Below are 8,875 nucleotides of genomic sequence, written 5' to 3' on the forward strand. Positions count from 1 at the left end.
GAATATTATTTAACATATGTACAAACGAGTAGCCATTTAACAAGTATTCCTAAAAAGGGGGCACAAATAAATGATGGGCCTAGTGCGGCATGGTAAACACATATGCTTACACTTTTTTTGCAACCTAATTAATAAAAAATGATTTGTAACAAGATGCATGAGCTTGCTTCCTTTTCTTGCATAGGCTGAACAGAGCAAAATAAATGACTATAAAAGTTGAGAATGGTTCTTTTAAACTGAAAAACTGTGGAATTTTTACCACCATATGTTTTCATCCCAATCATTTCCTTATCTTCTCAAGTGACCAGAACATGCGTTGTGCTTCCATTTTTTTTATATGTTCAATAAAATCAGAGCAGTCCAATGTCGTAAACACCCATAGTCCAACGACCAAAATAATCAGAGTATATATGAAGAAAATACAAGTTTCGTGGACCCTTTTTTCTACCACACACACACACACCTTTGTTCTCATCCATCTCCAAAGCCACCACCACTGAGCTACTCATACAATAGGAAAAAGATCATCACTTTTTGCAGAAGCGAGTGACTAGAGTTACAACAACTACAAGTTAAAGGACTAGTATAGTGAAGTGCTTGTTGTATTAACATGTAGCAAATTTATGTCGGCCGTTTCCACCAAGAACACGCCATGTATGGATATGAACTCCACAGACAGCTATACTAATCCCTCCTCGCGTTGGCTACAATTGACTCGGCTTCCATCGGATGCTGTGCCCGCGTCGACGGCTCACTGCAGTCAAGCACCACCGGATCCGCAACCGCCGGACATTCTGAACTAACAACAAACAGCGACCTGAACTTATGTTTGTGGGAGAATTGTTTCTGAACTTTTTAGTAATCGGTAGTACAAATCCACAGTAATTTTCCTGAAACAACATATGAGTTCAGTTAGTTTTTCTGAAATTTTCTGAAGACAACGAAGCAAGAACAGGCCAGGGGCGAACGGCCACTAACTGCTGGCACAACGGGGAGGGAAGTAGCCGCTCTGCCACGAGTGGTAGCCGACGCCGCACAAGGGAAGCTTGGCGCTGGAAGGGCAGGCCAAGGCAGTGTGCTGGAAGCTCTCTGCGGTGGCAGCGCACTTGTGACAGAGGGCGGAGACGTGCAACGAGCCAGGCATGACGCGACGGTGGAGTGGCGAGAGCGTCCGCTCCATGGATGAACCTTCATTGGGAAGGTCAAGGTGGCCCTCGCGAGAAGGTCAATGTGGTCGGAGATGCAGGAGCGGCAATGCTTGTGTGGTGGCCGGGGACAACGGCGGTTGGGTTGACGGCCAGCGGCGGGCTGCGGGTTACTAGATCATGCCCATCGTGCACTACGAAACTGAACTAACACATCAGGCGAAGCTAACCTACATAGTATAGAAAAAGAAGTCAGCGGAGTAGACAATAAGGTATAATGCTCTTCTGTTTTTTCAACTGAACTAATGCATCAGGCGAAACTGACCTACAACAATGCCATTTTTCAGAGGATAACGACAAACAAATGTGATATACTGGGGTTTTCTACAGACAAAGAAGAGAACTTCTGTTATTCAAAAATCAAATAACAAAAGTACGAAGCCATCAAAATCTCACATGGCCAGCGTCCAGGGGCACGAGCATTATCCACTTCACAAGATTATTATAGTTTAGTAGTACGTACTACTAGTTAGCACAAACAGAGAAGGTTTTCCTAGTGAACAACCTAGTTGCCTGAACTTATAAAGAACAAAAACAAATACGGTGTCAAGTTAGATTATCAGAGTAGCTAGTTCCTCAAAATTGACAGCTGAAGGTCGGGGCCTCCTCCAGTCGTAGGTTGATGTCTCCTATAGCTGAAGGTCGCGGCCTCCTCCAGCTGCAGGTCGGGGCCAATCCACGCGTGGGCTGGTGGTCAACCATTTGGCTTGCTAGACTGAATGTCTTTCTCTTGGACTTGCCGTGGCTGGAGGATGGAGGAGCTGGATCGGGGCATCACTCGTCAGTGCGTACGCAACCAGGACGATAAACGACATGGGTCGCCATCGCGCACACAACCTTGGGCAGCAGCGGAGCCAGAGGTAGACGAAGGCCAGAGTGTCGTGGAGGCGGTCGGGGAGGAAGGCTACAGCGGCAGGTGGAGGATGGCCACGGTGGTCGCTTGTTGTGGTAGGAGGCCGATGGCTGCATCGTCATGCTCCTCGTCCACCAAGATGCTCCAGCTCAACTCCTATGGACGCGACAAGAACGCCGCTTGAGGGAGAAACTTTTTTTTCCGGAGGTCAAGTCAGCTGTAGCGAGAAGGTCACCTCCCCGGAGATCCACCAGAGTCGCGGGGTGGGGCGGCGGCGTCGCTAGGGGATGGCGGGGTGGGGCGGCGGCGTCGCTCGGGGATGCCGGGGTGGGGCGGCGGCGACACGCGTGGATGGCGGGGTGGGGCAGCAGTGTCGCTCGGGGATGGCGGGGTGGGGCGGCAGCGGTGCGCGTGGATGGCGGGGTGGGGCGGTTGAGTTGCGTGGGGATGGTGGGATGGGGCGACAGCGCGCCGTGATCTGGGAAGAAGATGGTTACGCCGGCGGGTGGATGTGGCGGTGCGAGAAGGTGGCGTGTGGCCGGAGCCGCGGGAGAAGGTGGCCGGCCATGGCGACGGAGGTCGCGTGGCAGCAGGGGGGCCGGGAAGCTCGCGCGGAGGCGGGGCCCCGGGTGAGATCATGCGGCGGCGCGGGGTGAGGGGGATCTGGGGCGGGGGCAGGAGGTTGGGAGCGATGGGATCGGGAGTGTTTTTTTTTCTTTTTTCGCTATCGTTTCCGTGAGTTCGGAGAAACCTCGTTATATAGGGACGCCGTGATTCAAATAACTATTTTAATTCTGGAATTAGAATAGTGTTGTCCTATATATATATATACTAGTAAAAGAGTTTGTGCGTTGCAACGGAAGAGAAAACATAACACACGCTTTTAACTCAACAACCATCACTCAAGACCACAATAGATCCATCTCCTTTATTTTTGCGAGGCATCATATTTCTGTTGCCGCTTATCCTCCTTCTCACTCTCGCCGACGATGGCCTCGGTGTTCATACAAAACAACAAAAAACGTGTGTTGAATATGGTTAATCCTAAGGCGTCTCTCTCTCTCTCTCACTCACTTTCACGATGAGAAATCTGTTGTTTTTCCATGCGACATTTTTCAGAGGGATGCATGTGTAGTTATCGATATTTTCTTTTCCGTATATGGTCATAGTGGGATGTTTATTTGCAATTGGGATCGTCGTCGGTATGAAAAAAACAAATCTTATGCTATAAATTATAAGTTTGCTTCCATAACAATATTTTAAAAATATTTAACGGATAAAATTAATATCATATTTAGATTCCACACATTTTTCTAATAAAATTTCATATATAATATGTTAAAATCAAAGTTACGGTTTAAAAGATACATATAATTTAAAAAATCATTTAGTTTGACTTAAATATATTCCAAAATAATCTCTCCCTAATAATAAAGCACGGATTGAGTCTCCTGGATCACCGTTGCGGCGTTTTTATAAAAAATCCCTACTGTTTGAGATATTCAACCCGCGGTCCTTGAAGAGTTAAGAAAAAATGGTTCGATAAATTATTTTGGGCTGCAGGTCGAGCAGCGGCTGGCCCGATCCGATCGGGAGGAGGAGGAGGACGACGGCAGGGCTATGGGAGTGGGGAAACGTCGGCGAAGCGGCACAGTTCGGTGCCCGTTCCGATCGGGAGGAGAACGACGGCGGCAGGGCTCCGGGAGTCGGGGAAGCGGCGGAGGTCGACGCCAGGCGGGTCCGGTCGGGACCGGATCCTGCAGATCAAGGACGCGCGCCGGCACCGAGTAACTGTGTCGGTGGCGGAAGGGGAGGAGCGGCCAGGCGTGCGCATGTCCACCCCGCCGATGCTGCCCACCATGCTCTTGGACCGGCTCCTGAACAGCCTCCTCGGGCTCGGAATCTTCACCATCTCCTCCTCTGCTGCTCTGTCTCTGTTCCTCTCCGCCTGCCTCCTGTGTGCGTGCGTGAGGATGGATGATCGATCACTGGATGGATAGCTAGCTGCTCTGTGGGTGTTGTGCTGCGTGAGGCTTGACGGAGAAATGATTGGGATTTTAGGCTGCGTTCGGTTTGCGGGTATAGAAAACACTGAATCAAAAAACTGCAAAGGAACATGATTGATTGTACAGTACTAGACCATGGGGTTACAGAAGAGAGGAAGAGAAGCATGCAGGTGTTTGATACGTCTCCAATGAATTTTTGATTGTTCCATGCTATATTATCTACTGTTTTGGAAAATATTGAGCTTTATTTTCCACTTTTATATTTTTTTGGGACTAACCTATTAACCGGAGGCCCAGCCCAGATTTGCTGTTTTATGCCTATTTTAGTGTTTTGAAAAAAAGGAATATCAGATGGAGTCGAAACGGAACGAAATCAATTAGAGAAGTTATTTTTGGAACGAAAGCCACCCGATGGATTTGGACCCCACGTCAAGGAAGGAAGGAGGAGCTCACGAGGGTAGGGAGCGCGCCCACCCCCTAGGGCGCGCCCCCTGCCTTGTGGGGTCCTCGTGGCTCGCCTGACGTGCTTCTTCTGCCTATATAACTCCATATACCCTAAAACTTCTAGAACGAACAATAGATCGGGAGTTCCGCCACCAGAAGCCTCCGTAGCCACCGAAAACCAATCTAGACCCGTTCCGGCACCCTGCCGGAGGGGGCAATCCTTCTCCGGTGGCCATCTTCATCATCCCGGTGCTCTCCATGACGAGGATGGAGTAGTTCTCCCTCGGGGCTGAGGGTATGTACCAGTAGCTATGTGTTTGATCTCTCTCTCTCGTGTTCTTGAGGTGATACGATCTTGATGTATCGCGAGCTTTGCTATTATAGTTGGATCTTATGTTTCTCCTTCCCCTCTTTTCTCTTGTAATGAGTTGAGTTTCCCCTTTGAAGTAATCGTATCGGATTGAGTCTTTAAAGATTTGAGAACACTTGATGTATGTTTTGCCGTGGATATCTGTGGTGACAATGGGATATCACGTGATTCACTTGATGTATGTTTTGGTGATCAACTTGCGGTTTTCGCCCATGAACCTATGCATATGGGTTGGCACACGTTTTCGTCGTGATTCTCCGGTAGAACTTTGGGGCACTCTTTGAGGTCCTTTGTGTTCGTTGAATAGATGAATCTGAGATTGTGTGACGCATATCGTATAATCATACCCACGGATACTTGAGGTGACATTGGAGTATCTAGGTGACATTAGGATTTTGGTTGATGTGTGTCTTAAGGTGTTATTCTAGTACGAACTCTAGGGCTGTTTGTGACACTTATAGGAATAGCCCAACGGATTGATTGGAAAGAATAACTTCGAGGTGGTTTCGTACCCTACCATAATCTCTTTGTTCGTTCTCCGCTATTAGTGACTTTGGAGTGACTCTTTGTTGCATGTTGAGGGATACTTATGTGATCCAATTATGTTAGTATTGTTGAGGGAACTTACACTAGCGAAAGTATGAACCGTAGGCCTTGTTTCCTATCATTGCAATACGGTTTACGCTCACTTTTATCACTTGCTACCTTGCTGTTTTTATATTTTCAGATTACAAAAACTATTATCTACTATCCATATACCACTTGTATCACCATCTCTTCGCCGAACTAGTGCACCTATACAATTTACCATTGTATTGGGTGTGTTGGGACACAAGAGACTCTTTGTTATTTGGTTGCAGGGTTTCTTGAGAGAGACCATCTTCATCCTACGCCTCCTACGGATTGATAAATCTTAGGTCATCCACTTGAGGGAAATTTGCTACTGTCCTACAAATCTCTGCACTTGGAGGCCCAACAACATCTACAAGAAGAAGGTTGTGTAGTAGACATCAAGCTCTTTTCTGGCGCCGTTGCCGGGGAGGTTAGCGCTTGAAGGTATATCTTTAGATATTGCAATCGAGTCTTTTAGTTTCTTGTTTTATCACTAATTTAGTTTATAAAAGAAAACTATAAAAAATGGAATTGAGTTTGTCTCATACGCTTCACCTTTTTAATATCTTTTGTGAGTATGATGGAAAGTAAAATTGTGCTCAAGTGCTAGAAGAAGAATGCATTAGAATGTTTGGAACTAAATATTTGAATGATGAGCATGATTGCAATGTTGTTAGTATGAATTCCTTGAATATCCATGATGCTAATGATATGCAAAGCCACAAGCTTGGGGAAGCTATGTTTGATGAAGATGATATTTGTTTTTCCCCAAGCTTTGATGAGAAAATTTACTATGATGAAAGCATGCCTCCTATCTATGATGATTATTGTGATGACACGTATGCTTTAAAAAATAATAATAACAATGAAACTTGTCATCTTGATTTCAATTTTCAATCCCATGATAGTTACTTTGTTGAGTTTGCTCCCACTACTATTAATGAGAAGAATTTTGCTTGTGTGGAGAGTAATAAAATTTCTATGATTGTAGATCATGAAAAGAATGCTTTAGGTGCTGGTTATATTGTTGAATTCATTCATGATACTACTGAAAATTATTATGAGGGGGGAACATATGCTTGTAGGAATTGCAATAATATCAAGTTTCCTCTCTGTGTGCTTAAAGTTTTGAAGTTATGCTTGTTTTACCTTCCTATGCAAGTTGATTCTTGTTTCCATAAGTTGTTTGCTCACAAAATCCTTATGCATAGGAAGTGGGTTAGACTTAAATGTGCTAGTCATATTCTTCATGATGCTCTCTTTATGTTACGATTCTTATCTTTTATATGAGCATCATTGAAATCATCGTGCCTAGCTAGGGGCGTTAAACGATAGCGCTTGTTGGGAGGCAGCCCAATTTTATTCTCGTTCCTTGCTTTTTGTTCCTGTTTAGTAATAAATAATCCATCTAGCCTCTGTTTAGATGTTGTTTTTGAAGGAAATATGCCCTAGAGGCAATAATAAAGTTATTATTTATTTCCTTATATCATGATAAATGTTTATTATTCATGCTAGAATTGTATTAACCGGAAACATAATACATGTGTGAATACATAGACAAACATAGTATCACTAGTATGCCTCTACTTGACTAGCTCGTTAATCAAAGATGGTTATGTTTCCTAACCATGGACAAAGAGTTGTTATTTGATTAACGGGATCACATCATTAGGTGAATGATCTGATTGACATGACCCATTCCATTAGCTTAGCACCCGATCGTTTAGTATGTTGCTATTGCTTTCTTCATGACTTATACATGTTCCTATGACTATGAGATTATGCAACTCCCGTTTATCGGAGGAACACTTTGTGTGCTACCAAACATCACAACGTAACTGGGTGATTATAAAGGAGCTCTACAGGTGTCTCCAAAGGTACATGTTGGGTTGGCGTATTTCGAGATTAGGATTTGTCACTCCGATTGTCGGAGAGGTATCTCTGGGCCCTCTCGGTAATGCACATCACATAAGCCTTGCAAGCATTGCAACTAATGAGTTAGTTGTGAGATGATGTATTACGGAACGAGTAAAGAGACTTGCCGGTAACGAGATTGAACTAGGTATTGAGATACCGACGATCGGATCTCGGGCAAGTAACATACCGATGACAAAGGGAACAATGTATGTTGTTATGCGGTCTGGCCGATAAAAGATCTTCGTAGAATATGTAGGAGCCAATATGAGCATCCAGGTTCTGCTATTGGTTATTGACCGGAGATGTGTCTCGGTCATGTCTACATTGTTCTCGAACCCGTAGGGTCCGCACGCTTAAGGTTTCGATGACAGTTATATTATGAGTTTATGCATTTTGATGTACCGAATTTTGTTCGGAGTCCCGGATGTGATCACAGACATGACGAGGAGTCTCGAAATGGTCAAGACATAAATATTGATATATTGTAAGCCTATATTTGGATATTGGAAGTGTTCCGGGTGAAATCGGGATTTTACCGGAGTACCGGGAGGTTACTGGAACCCCCCGGGAGGTACGTGGGCCTTAGTGGGCCTTAGTGGAAGAGAGGAGAGGTGGCCAAGGCTGGGCCGCGCGCCCCTCCCCCCTAGTCCAAATAGGACAAGGAGAGGGGGGGCGGCGCCCCCCTTCCTTCTCTCTCTCCTCTTTCTCCCCTCCCGAATCCTATTCCAACTAGGAAAGGGGGGGAATCCTACTCCCGGAGGGAGTAGGACTCCTCCTGGCGCGCCCTATCATGGCCGGCCACACCCCCCTTTGATCCTTTATATACGGAGGCAGGGAGCACCCCTAGACACACAAGTTGATCCACGTGATCATATTCTTAGCCGTGTGCGGTGCCCCCTTCCACCATAGTCCTCGATAATATTGTAGTGGTGCTTAGGTAAAGCCCTGCGACGGTAGTACATCAAGATCGTCACCACGCCGTCATGCTGACGGAACTCTTCCCCGACACTTTGCTGGGTCGGAGTCCGGGGATCGTCGTCGAGCTGAACGTGTGCTAGAACTCGGAGGTGCCGTTGTTTCGGTACTTGATCGGTCGGGCCGTGAAGACGTACGACTACATCAACCACGTTGTGCTAACGCTTCCGTTGTCGATCTACAAGGGTACGTAGATCACACTCTCCCCTCTCGTTGCTATGCATCACCATGATCTTGCGTGTGCGTAGGAATTTTTTTGAAATTACTACATTCCCCAACAGTGGCATCCGAGCCTAGGTTTTATATGTTGATGTTATATGCACGAGTAGAACACAAGTGAGTTGTGGGCGATATAAGTCATACTGCTTACTAGCATGTCATACTTTGGTTCGGCGATATTGTTGGACGAAGCGGCCCGGACCGACATTACGCGTACGCTTACGCAAGACCGGTTCTCCCGACGTGCTTTGCACAAAGGTGGCTAGCGGGTGAC

At 46.1% G+C, this 8,875-nt stretch overlaps 1 long non-coding RNA gene across 1 annotated transcript; it reads right to left on the reverse strand.

Annotated features, from left to right (window-relative positions):
- Positions 1–384: 384 nt before the first annotated feature.
- LOC123060813 (uncharacterized) lies at positions 385–2,776 on the reverse strand. The gene is made up of 3 exons (XR_006428162.1): positions 1,471–2,776; positions 979–1,375; positions 385–890 (listed from the first exon to the last, which is right to left on the reverse strand). It is a non-coding gene; the product is annotated as an uncharacterized lncRNA (long non-coding RNA).
- Positions 2,777–8,875: the final 6,099 nt, after the last annotated feature.

Source organism: Triticum aestivum, chromosome 3A (genome assembly GCF_018294505.1).
Source record: "Triticum aestivum cultivar Chinese Spring chromosome 3A, IWGSC CS RefSeq v2.1, whole genome shotgun sequence".
In the NCBI taxonomy this organism is placed as follows: Eukaryota; Viridiplantae; Streptophyta; class Magnoliopsida; order Poales; family Poaceae; genus Triticum; species Triticum aestivum.